We start from the raw sequence: 12,931 nt of genomic DNA, 5'->3' as shown, positions 1-12,931 counted from the left end.
TAGGTAATTGAATCATCCCATAGGGTACCCCTTATAAGGTCACCCACGTTAGGACTAGTCCTTTGTATGCCTTGAAAGTTTTAGGCATGCCCAAAATTAGTGTTCTTTTGAAATCCGTGATGAATTGGATTGGATGTGGACGAGGTGAAAACCGGCCTTGCATACCGGCCCATGCTCACCCCAAGGCCCATGAAACAATTTGTGGAAAAAGATAAAATTGTTTATCAAAATTCGAAGTGTTTGGCTTCAGTTTGTGTAGGAGCAAAGCAGAGCTCGAACCTAGAAGAAAAATGATGAACATAACAGGAGCTTCATCGAAGATATTGTTAATGGCAACTAGGGATTTCATCCACTATTCTCCTTCTATTTCCACCATTTCATTAACCCGCTTTCGTACTCTCACATATGCATCTTCTTCTTCATCATCAGATTATTATACTGATCGTTTGGTTTCAAATCCACCTGATTTGATTGGATGGGTTAGAAAAGAAGGGGGATTTGTTCATAAAGGGTTGAAATTAGTTGATGAGGAATCTAATGGGATTGGTTTAGTTTCTTCTGAAGATATACCTAAAGGGTCTGACTTAATTTCTCTTCCTAGTCATTTACCACTCAAGTTTCAATCTTTGGAGTCTGGTGATGAAGATAGTCTTGATTCTGTTTTGATTCAATTAGCTCGTCAAGTTCCTGGTAATTCACTCTATCTCTGAATTGTTGTTATTATTGCATTGTTCTTGTATACCCAGTTTGAGTCTGAGTTTAAAAATTAGACCTTGGTTATGAACACTGGATATTGAGCTAGTGGTTAGATTTTTTTGGTTCAATCTTAGGGAAATTGTTGGAGACTTGGTAGTTTGATTGAAAAGAAATTGTGGGTTTTGTTTCTTATCTTCAGAAATTAATCTCATGTACCCATGTCTCAGCTAATTGCATTGTTTGGGAAGCTAGGGAAGCAGAACATTATGAATGGAAATAAGGTTAAGAACTAGAGAAGTCTAGTAGCTCTTTGAAAGCCGAAAAAAAAATGTTCTTTGTAATTTAGGCCTAGTTTGTTTAAAGTGTAATGGGCATTAGAATAGTTTAGACAACACTAATTTGTTCATTTCTTTTAAACTGTACAATGCGTAGTATCATGTTCATATAATAATATTGATATGCTAAGAGATATGTTTACTGGCTTTATCGTTTTATATGGCTTCTGTTTTTGAGTATACATATTACTACTTTCAGACTCTTTATCTTATTCAGTCATTCAAACTGAACTATGTTTTATCTGTCTTATGTTGGATAAGTTATGATCAGTGAAAGTGTGAAACCACGCGGAAGAATTGGTCGATAAGTTATGATCAGTGCCATATAAACAAGTTTAACCACCAGGAGATAGGCTGTCTAGGTCATATGGTAACTGTTATTGTCCAAAGCAGAACTTCATTGGAAACTGCAGCCCTTAGGTTTACAAGTAGGAACGATATTTTCTAGTTTTTGCAATAAGGTTTGATAACCTCTATTTTTTGCGATATTGGGCTAGACAGAGGAACTATGGGCAATGAAACTGGGTTTGAAGCTTCTCCAAGAAAGAGCTACAGTTGGTTCGTTCTGGTGGCCATACATCAGTAATCTGCCTCAAACGTACACCGTACCTATTTTCTTTCCAGGGGAAGACATAAAAAACTTGCAGTATGCTCCTCTTCTTTATCAGGTATGAAAATGAATTCCTCTGAAAGCCCTCATTTGAACTCTTCTTCCGGTTTCAAGAAAAAAGATCATCCTAAAAGATACAGTAATTTCAGTTGAATGTGATTTCATTTAGTATGAGGTTATAAATGATCAGATACTCTGCATTGTGATTTTTACAGGTCAATAAGAGATGCAGATTTCTTCTTGATTTTGGAAAGGACATAAAACATGCACTTGACAATGTGAAACCAGATGATCATCCTTTTGGCGGACAGGGTGTAGATGCTTCTGCTCTTGGCTGGGCCATGTCAGCAGTCTCATCGCGTGCCTTCCGTTTGCATGGCGCAAGGCTGCCAGACGGCGCTCATAGTTCGATACCTATGATGCTCCCACTCATTGATATGTGCAACCACAGCTTCCAACCAAATGCTAAAATATTTCAAGAGGAAGAAACAAAAAACTCCAAAATGTTAGTTAAGGTAGGTCTTTTTCTTTGGGGTTCTAGTTTTGGTCTGTGCTTGTGTGTGTGGGTGGGTCTGCAATTTCTTGCACTTCTTACGCTGATTAAGATTGTATGTTTGATACAATGGCAGGTTAAAGCTGAAACGGATATCAGACAAAATGATCCAGTGGTGCTGAATTACGGGGGTTTGAGCAATGATTTTTTCCTCAGATTATGGTTTTGTAGTCCCCTCAAATCCATATGACACTATCGAACTCAAGTATGATGGGGCTTTTCTGGATGCCGCGAGCATGGCTGTTGGGATCACGTCCCCTAACTTCTCTGCACCCAAGCCATGGCAGCAACAGATTCTATCGCAGTTAAAATTACATGGAGAAGCTTCCGATCTAAAGGTTTGTCTTCTCCCTCTGGACTATTTTAAATTGAAAACTTCTGTCAGTAAATTTTTTAACGTAGGATGAGTCCTAGAAAAAGAGAGTTATCAACCAATTAAGCTGGAGAGATCTATTTCACCCAATAAGGGCACTCTTTTGGTTTCTGGATGATGACACTTTCTCTCTTTAAAATTCCCTGTATGGACGTGTGTAGATGCTGGTACTTCTACTGACACACACACTGCAACAGCTCTGCTAGTTGTTAAAAGCTTTTGCAACTTGGTTTTATAAAGCTTGAAAAATATAAGGAACTAGAAATGTAAGAGAAGAAGAAGAAGAAGCATGGCTTCTTTTCTTTTTTATCATTGTAAGAAAGAACGTAGTTTTTTTAATTTTATTAAGAAATAACTTAAACCTGACCCGAACCTCCTATGTCCCTGTTTGCTACTTTTTTCTTCCACCCTTACTCATTTCTGACACTGACACTCACACCTGTATCGTTATTACACAGAATATATATAGGATTTAATTTCATACCATTTAGGCTGATCAGATTAGTGAAAAGGATGATGAATTGATGGTGAAATCTTTCTTTTTCTTTGAAACATTTCTGAAAGTTGTTTGTTAGGATTGAAATCATTTTATTACTCCACCAGGTAAGCTTAGGAGGTCCAGAATTGGTAGAAGGTCGTTTGCTGGCTGCATTGAGAGTGCTTCTTGCAACTGACGTTGAAACAGTTGAAAAACACGATTTAAACACTCTAAAATCGTTGTCTGTCGAAGCTCCTCTTGGGATACCAAATGAAGTAGCTACTCTGCGTACAGTTATTGCTTTGTGCCTAATTGCCTTGGAGCACTTCCCAACCAAGATAATGGAGGATGAAGCATTACTAAAAAAATCAGCTTCTCCCTCGACAAATTTGTCACTCCAATTAAGGATCCAAAAGAAATCCGTGATCATAGATGTCATGAGAAATCTTACTCGACGATTGAACAATCTGTCATCAACTACCACAACAAACCAAGGCTGAAGTACTTCATAGTTAGTGAAAGAATAGTCTTACGATAATTTACAAAATGCATGTTACTTGTGTTGTTCTATTTGGTTATTTCCATCATTCCATGGTTCTTCTTAGAATAAACTTTAGTTTCAACTTTCAAAGGTTTGAAATTTTCCGGTGGACGTTAGCTGAACCGTCTCACGGGTTTTTTTTTTCAAAGGTTTGAAATTTTACTTAGTGGTATATTTTGATTTGTTACCTTATATATGTAGGCTGCTCTTTTAATGGACTCTGAGATTGTAGTGTAATACTTTTTGATGCTCTTTTCGGGGGGATGTTAGCTGAATAATCTTATGGTATCCAGTTTGTGATTTTTTGCTTTGGCGACTTTCCATGTAGTGACATATCCCGACTCTACAAAGTTTAGCTTCTTTCATCTGTTTTACAATGCAAACAACCGCTTGAAAGTGACCTTTGTCGGCTCCCCTAGTCTGCTAGTTAATCCGACCACCATCTCAGCTTGGAGCACTGCTTGCGTTTCATCATTCTCGAAATGTCAGCGCATTCTCAAGAAAAACCATTGGGCCTGGACCGCCTGGCAAGAACTGCTGGGTGGAAAATTTCTTGTTTGGTCCTAAGCCCATAAGGTTATTTATAGGAGGGTCCAACCGGATTTTATTCTTATCCTAGGGTCCAAAGTTTTCTGAAAACATGGAAATGACTAATATACCCTACTGGTTAAATATGTGTGAAATAACATACTTCTACCAAATCGAGATTTTATTTATCGGGAGGTCCAAATTTAATTAAAACATATAAAATACCACAAATTTGAGTACATATCTGCTAAATTTGAGTACATATTTGCCACCGTGCTTAAAGTTTGAGTACATATCTGCTGCACTTTTTACAAATCTGAGTACATATCTACTGCACTACTTACAAATCTGAGTATATATCTGCCGCACTGCTTACATATAGAGTGTGTATCCGTTGGACATATGGAACCTGTAAATGTGATCAGAATATAACAATATTAAAACACATCAACAAAGCTACCATCTATTTCAGTATTTCGCACACGTACTCATGGGTCAAACAAAAAAAAAAGTGGCAAAACTATGAACAAAACAGAATCAAAAGAAGTTTCTATCAGTACGTCATATACGTACTGCAGATTCATAAACTAAAAACTCAATTGCATGTCAAGAAGTGATGAATCCATGAATATAACCGAATCAAAGCACATATTTTAGTATCTCACATACGTACTCATGGATCAAACCAAAAGAAGTAGCAAAATTGTGAATAAAACAGAATTAGAAGAAGTTTATATCAGTTTGACATATACGTACTGCAGAGTCATGAACTAAAAACTGAACTTCATGTCAAAGAAGTGGCCAAACTCAATTGCATGACAAGAATAGGTGACAGAACTATGAAAAATAAGAGGATCGAAACAGATATTATAGTATTTTGTATATGTACTGACGGATAAGACTAAAAAATGAGACAAAGCACATCCAAATAGCATTTTCTATCAGTATGCGACATATGTACTGAAGATTCATGAATAACAAATCAACTGCATGACAAGAATAGGTAATAGATCTATGAAAAATAAGAGGATCGAAACAAATATTACAGTATTTCGTATATGTACTGACGGATAAGACTAAAAAAGGTGACAACACTTCAGTATTATACATACATACTCATGGATCGAACAAAAAAAAACTGGAAAAACTTCGAATAAAACAAAATCAGAAGAGTACGCCATATATGTACTGTCAATTCATACCAAAAAAACACTGTAAAAAACTAAAACCAAACCTATAGATGCATAGTAAACACAGATTAACAGTACGTCATATACGTACTGATGGTTAATACACAAAACCAAAATGAAACCAAACCAAAAGCCACCAAAATGAAACTAAAATACCAGATCTACAAACGAAACGAACGTAAAACATGATTTTATAACTAGATCTGGACTATTTTCATCAAAAACCACCAGTACATCATATACGTATTGATGATTAATACACAAAAGCAAACTAAAAACAAACCAAAGACCAACAAAATGGAATTAAAACATCAGATCTACTAATGAAATGAACATAAAACATGACTTTCTATCTAGATCTGAAGGATTTTTATCAAAATCGAAGTAAAAAAATTAAAAAATCAAGTATGAATATCGTAAGAACAAAAAATCCACCTACCGATTACACTTGCAGAGCTCGAACTCACGAATCGAACAAGGACCTCAAATAATCTTCACTTGCAGAGCTCTTCTCTGAAAACATAAATTGAGAGAATGAAAAAGAAACGAACGTCTCTATCCGTTTTTATATAGTGCGGGTGTTTTGGGAATTATGATAATACGTCACATGTGTCCCGCACGTGTACAGGACCTAGGCTTAAAAAATTAGGTCCAGTTTCATGTTTTCTTTTAATTATGGACCTATGCTTACTGGACTTTAGTGGATGGACCTGCCACTAATTAGTATCACTAAACTAGTACCTATAGGTAATTCCTACATGTCGCAACTGTAACCCATAAATAACACCAGCTCCAAATATTCCATATTGGACTGTCGAACCTTCGCTATTGTAAACTCCCAGCGAAGCAATAAAACAAACACTGGCATTATTTCCTCTTAGTTTACAAGTCGGACAAAGTCAGGTTATTAAATGAATCCCAAGTTGTCAAGACGACCTCATTTCAATTTTCAAATACATCAAAGTTGCCTTTATCGAATCCACCCTCTCGCACTCGCTCCTTTCCATCCGCACACTAGATCGAATCGTGTTCGTGTACGAGATTACCTTAAGGGCCCAAGATCCCAATAGCTCCTTTGTTTAGTACTCCAGAATTTAACACATGGTGTTCCATCAAAGCTATATTCAACTTTTCTTTTTGGCACGAACAATATTCTAACCTCAACGAACCACGGTAATGAGAATACTTTTCAACAACCCAATCGGCAGTTCTATATATTTTACAGGACTAATCAAGGTTTTAAACATGAACCACGTTTGGGTTTCTAATCTTGACGTTTTTCTTTTACTATTCAGGTCATTGATCCGCTGACCAACCAGTATATTGTTTTGCCTTGGTGATCATGTATGGGCATAACGATGATAACATTTCTAATGTGTGACTGTGACTGGCTCTGGCCGGTGCTCATTCCAAAAAAGTTGATCACGACCACCTTAGTTTGATAAGTCTAAATTAAAATACCGAAGTAGTAGAATCTTTTAGTGGTCAAGCAAGTACTCTTATAATTTAGCTTCATACTTTCATTTCTGAAACTGGTCCTAACGCATCAAAAAGTATTGGAATTTTGTTTCCTGTATGTGGTAAAAATTTAAAGTTGTTTAAGGTCAAGCCCGTCCCTAGTGGTCATGGTCCGCTCGTATTCGTTAATCTGATAATATTTGGTCACCGTCATTAACCTAACCCTACCACCTCACGACTAATCTTAAATTAGCAATAGTTAAACTACCTCGCGTAGATAATATTTGAGTTCACTCTTGATAAACTTCAGTCTACACGCATCATATTAGTGGTGAACATCACAATCATTACCAAATATGTATGTTTATTCAAATAGAAAGTAAATATGAATACCATTATGTGGCGTGACTTTCTTCAAGCATTGGTCGATGATAATAGCCAAAAAAAAAAACATGACGACACGCTGCTTCTGGTTTATATATTGCATGGTGACTTCACGCATCAACATCACCAGAGAAAATGTATACCATCCGTAAAGTAATTGAAGCGGGGTGTAAGCTGCTGCATCCTCCATGTTGAAAATTTAGCGATAAATCACACTTCTGTTGTTTTCTATTAGGCCGTAATCACTGTTATGTGTTTATCAGTGGTGAAGAAAAATATTGTCCAGTGACATCACAGGAAAACAAGATCATGGCAAACTCATTTTTGGGAGATGAGGACGAGGTGATGAAAATTGACAGCCGCCAACAGGAGCAAACTGGGGTGGGTTTCAGTACGGGCATATTTTTCCACAGCACGTGATTCCGACAATTTTAAGTTTCAACAAACAGCAACCCTTTATGGGGGGTAATCAATTGAATCAAGTCCTACTTGAATCCACTATTTTGTCTTGTTTTTGTTATTTCCACGGATAAATCAATCTCCTGACCAAATCAAAGACGTTATAAAAATAATGCTGATAAGAAATTACGTACGCTCTAGACTCAGATTATCATTTTCGTCAAGTAGTAGTTGCATAATGCATTTGTCTTGCAGATTCTTGAAAGTACTGCAAATGACAAAGAAAAGTAAAAAATAACTTCGTTTTGTTTTTGTCTTCTTCATTTGTAGAATTATAGCTAGTAGTACGTTATTTGTATTATTAAAGTAAACATTGATTCGATACTTTATCTCTTCCGGAGTTGTTAAAATGCATATTCGAAGAAAAATCATGCCATGTTCGTGATGCTCTTTTGATGGACTCGTCTGATATTTTTAAGGACTTAGCTCACCCATATGTCACCCAGCATGATTATGTTTAGTTTTTTGCCCCCACAAATTGATTTTCCTGATTGACCAAAAAAGAAAGTCCTCAGAGTTGCATAATTTTGATGTTGGAATGGTTCTTCCCATACGGAACTTTTAAGAACCTGGTAGCTCACCATCAGACATGCAATCAAAAGAGCACATGCATGCATGTGCAAAGAGAGATTCTTTACAGTTCCTTATGACTTGCAGAAATTCATGCATGAGATCACGGTCATACCTTTTTACGATCGTTCAATAATGGATAATAGCCCGTGGTCTACTACTTCTTCGTCAACCCTAGCATAACTTACTGGGAAAATCCTAATTATTATATATCTAGATAGATCATAGTTGCCACAGCATGGGTAGTTGGTACCCTAATGTTTCCATCTTGCTTGGCCTTTTGATCCACATTGCATACATAAACCTTTTCTGCTGACTTTCTTGGCATTGTTTCCATTGTGACGATCGTTTGATGACATTTAATCCCATCGTAAGCCACGTAAAGTCATCAGTATATACTAAATATATCCGGTAGTCTGTCGATTTCCAAAACAAGAAGAAATCAGAAACTACATGATATCATAATCAGTGGTTCCAGACAAACCAAAGTTGACACTTCGAGAGAATGGAACGGATACCGCAATATGTTCTACGATGATACGAGAATGACTTTTTGAAATCAGTTATGACCAGTAATCACACTAGATTTTGTGCCTGTGCTATGCTCGGGCAGACCCAAAAATCATCTTTTGTTTCTTTTTATTTTTAACCATATTTTTAGTTTGTTGTGATGTGGTTTTGCCTCACTCGTCGTGCATTTTTATTTGTTTTTGTGGGAGTTTGTCCCGCTCTGCCTCGTAGGATTTTATATTTGTAGTGGCTCGGCTTCGCCTCGCTCCGTCCACATGCATTTTTGATTTGGTGTGGCTCGGCTTCGCCTCGCCCAGTCCCGATGATGCTTTGGATTTCTAATTTGGTGTGGCGGGGCTTCGCCTTGCCCCGTCCCAATATGTTTAGGATTTCTGATTTGGTGTGGCTTGGCTTCGCCTAACCCCGTCCCAATGCATGCTTAGCTTTTTGATGTGGTGTGGCTCGGTTTCGCCTCGTCCCGTCTCAATGCATGCTTGGCTCGGCTTCGCCTCGCCCCATACTCAGAATTAACCACCACCATTTTATTACAAATTAGCAAACTTAAAGTTTCATTATAACTTTTGGTATATTTCAACTTGATATATCAGACAAAAAATAGGAAATCCTGGTGTTTTTATCAGCTAAATTTGAAAATAAAATAAAAATATTAGAATGCAGAGGTGATGGCAATGTTGTAGAGCCGACAAATTGGTGGGCGGCTTCAAGGTGATGCCGCAACGTTCCTTGGTTCGAGGAGCTTCAAGAAGAAGAATAAAAAATCACCAATATATTAAACAAATAAACTGTACCCATACAATTAACATGAGCTAATAAATTTGCTACCAATCAAATATATTACATAGACATTTAAAACATTCCATACCCCGAATTAGACAGTGAAAAAATTAAATAGTTGCCACGAATTTTACAGTATTATGCAGAAAATTTACAAAGTAATCACGTTACATGCATAAAGAAGAAGCAACGCCTGCAGAAAATGAGAAAAACAGAATTGGTAGAAAACATAGAGACGGCAAGACTGGAAAATGGAGAATGTGAAAATTATGATCAAAAAGAAAAAGTTAGAGCATCACTTAACCATTACCTCCTCAGTACCGTGTTTGAATACTTGTCTCAGTACAGTCTTCGCCAGCATTGCATTATTTAACACTCTGATACAACAAAAATTAAGAGATATTAGAGATCAAAGTAAAATACAATACCTTTAAAACATAATTAGAATTTTAAAAATACTCTATTTTTTATTATAATTCTATTAATGCTGTAAACAATCGTTCTTCTTACATTTCATAAGAAACTAACTGATAATTACCGGTGAACTATTCTCGGTAAACCTATTTTTCCTTTTTGAAACTAAAGAGTAAAGAAAGTAACCATTAAAAGCAAAGTGCAAGGTCTAGTACAGTAACATTTAGTTTAATGAATTCAAGAGTCACGGTGAATAAATTGGACAACATTTCTTGACAATTATCAAAATGAATAAAAAATTTGGGAAACCTATCAGACAAAACACTCATTATTGTAAGACGTACAAAAATATAAATGAGTTTAATCACTTACCCTAATGGTTCCATCATCAAGGCGCCCTTGAAACAGCTCACCCAAACCATTCCAACCATTATAAGATTGGCCCCTGTATCGGTTGGTGTACTCATACCATGTTCCAGTTTAATATATAACTCATAATACTACCATTGTACTGAAATTACTAACTGGGTCTGCACGGCCTGCATTGATTGAAAAACGGTGTAAGATCCCGGTAGCCACCAGCATTATGATCATAGCTGCAATTGTGTTATTCATCTAAATCTTGTGAAGTGTTGTGGTTTCACATTCCCCGTACCCAGAGGAGTAACAATGATAGGAATTAGTGGATCTCCACAGAACATCATCACTATCTCTATATATATCCAAATATTTAATAAGACTCCAAAATTGCATTGGAAAAATGAAAACAAAAATAATAAAAAGTTCTGAAATCATATCGATTTCTTGAAAAGCTTAGTACAAATTGATTCAAGTGTTCTTAATAAAATCCCAATATTAGCGAACCTGGGTAGAGAACTAACAGAGGGAAATAGATTAAGTGTTGGTAGTAAAAAACCTAGGAAATAACCAATAAACAGGCATGGAGATGAAAGTTAAGAACTAACAGACTCTCCAATTTAATTTCTAGCCAAGGGAAATGGAAGTTCTAAGACATTTTAGAAGTTGCATATTACAAAAATGAAACAACATCTCAACTGTCAACCTAAGTAAATGACTTAGGTCATAAAAGAAATAAGAGCAACCACTGAACTATTGATTTGCATTATATAATATACTAAACGAAGGGCTTCAGTAATACCTTTATACCAACCCATGGAGACTGCTTTGCAATTTCTAAGAAAGGTGCAGGAAAAGGCTTTTGGCCATTGTAGCAATATTCGATTCCAATTGAATTCCAACTCGTAACATAATTTATCACCTGAAATCACAGATAAAACTAATACATAGAATTATGTAAGAAGACGCAAACACGGTTTTGAGATTAAAGCGGGGTTATAAGGATATAACAGTAATAGAAACAATCAGTAGTAATATGGAATGAACGCTTAGCCCTTACTCAAAAAGGAAAGAATATAATTCCATTATTGATGAAAAACAAACTTTGTATGAATATGGATTACTAATCAAGTATCTGTAACAGGTAACATCTATACTTATCATATGAACAATATTGGTTATCTTGGAAGCTTTTTCAAAACCGCCAACAATCATAATGATAGACAACCTATGAATTCAGGATGAACAGTGATTTGGGTAGAACTGTTGGATAGCTTATTATGATTGATAAAATTTTAAAATTATTGGAGGCTCAATAAATTAATTCCGAGTAGCAAATATAAGTACATACTTTACTAACATGCAAAGAGGAAGTTATTGTTCAGAAACATAAATCTTTTTCAGAAGCATCAATTAGTTTTGTAAATCATAGCTAAGATAAATCAAATTGCCGAATTTTTTCGACCAAATTAACTGGTCAACTGCAGCCATGACATCAGACATATAACAATCCTACAAATAAACATAAAGTTCGACAGTTATGATAAGAACAAAAACATCACCTAGATCTTGAAAGTATAAATTGACTACATGGAACAAAAATATCCACAATTTTCAGGCATCTCCAATTAAGTAACTCATCTGCAAATCAAATGTTTGAAATCCCTAAAAAAATTAGAAGAAACCCTAAGAGTCAAAGTTTAAAGATCGAGAAAAACAATAATCATATGTATGGGAAAACAAATTGTTTTTGCTTCGAATCTGGGCACTGTGATTGGTATCAATCCATTAACAATGACATAAATCACTTTCAAGTAAAGAGTTGAGTTGAAAAACAAAAAACAGTAAAACTAAACACCAAAAATTGATTATAAACACCTTGAAGATTAGTCCAACCTCTCTGCAACTATTTATCTAAGTATCCCTAATAAAAAAGTGAACCCTAATAACATCTAGCAAAATAGAGATGATGATGATGACAACGAAACCCTAATCAACGAAACCCTATTTATCTATGTATACTTAGTGTTCACTGGAACATTACCTGATGTGGTTGATGATACTGGAAGAAGAAGATGTGAGATTTTTCGCAGAGATTTTTTTATGAAAAATAGGAAAACATAGAAACTTATTACCTACACATAAAAAACCCCAGTTGATCAAATTAATCAAATCGATCTTCTGTTAAACTTCTGGAAGAGAAGGGATGTGGTGGAGAAGAGAGTCGTGGGCGGTCGGAAACAATATTAGGGTTATGAGAAAAAATAAAAAAAAATCTCTCTCAGAATTTTTTTTCCGGGAAGATTGTTTTATTATTAAAAAAATTCTTTATTTTGTGGGAAAAATCCTTATTTTTCTTTCCAAGTGAAACAAATCAATTCTGTGAATGAGTGACGGTCACCGTTCAACGTGAAACCTAATGAATTTAGGATTTTAAAGGAATTAGATAACGTGTATCAAAATTTAGAACTAGAAAGTACGTAAATCAATGGGCACGTGATGCAGATTTTTAACTTTCATCTGCAAATTAAATTTGCTGCTTTGTCAACATATATAGTTACGCATGAAGCTCCAGTTTATGATTTAAGAATTAAGGGTCTGAGGAGATTCTGTCGAATTACGTTACATGCATGGGGATCTAACCTCCGTAACTTATTTGGACCTAATATGCCTGGGCATT

The 12,931-nt window shown here is 35.7% G+C and overlaps 1 long non-coding RNA gene and 1 pseudogene across 3 annotated transcripts; one reads left to right on the top strand and one right to left on the bottom strand.

Moving 5' to 3' along the window:
- Positions 1–267: 267 nt before the first annotated feature.
- On the top strand, positions 268–3,844 carry LOC113282286 (annotated as a pseudogene).
- A 5,658-nt stretch (positions 3,845–9,502) lies between these two features.
- LOC113282285 lies at positions 9,503–12,620 on the bottom strand. 3 transcript variants are annotated; one of them, XR_003326696.1, is made up of 5 exons: positions 12,387–12,620; positions 11,054–11,892; positions 10,267–10,433; positions 9,791–9,857; positions 9,503–9,673 (listed from the first exon to the last, which is right to left on the bottom strand). It is a non-coding gene; the product is annotated as an uncharacterized LOC113282285 (long non-coding RNA). The 3 variants fall into 3 exon arrangements; XR_003326695.1 differs by having other exon boundaries at positions 12,296–12,619; XR_003326694.1 differs by having other exon boundaries at positions 11,054–12,590.
- Positions 12,621–12,931: the final 311 nt, after the last annotated feature.

Source organism: Papaver somniferum, chromosome 5 (genome assembly GCF_003573695.1).
Source record: "Papaver somniferum cultivar HN1 chromosome 5, ASM357369v1, whole genome shotgun sequence".
NCBI classification, from domain to species: Eukaryota; Viridiplantae; Streptophyta; class Magnoliopsida; order Ranunculales; family Papaveraceae; genus Papaver; species Papaver somniferum.
The sequence above is the reverse complement of the archived record's forward strand: the minus strand, read 5'-3'. Positions and strand labels throughout refer to the sequence as shown.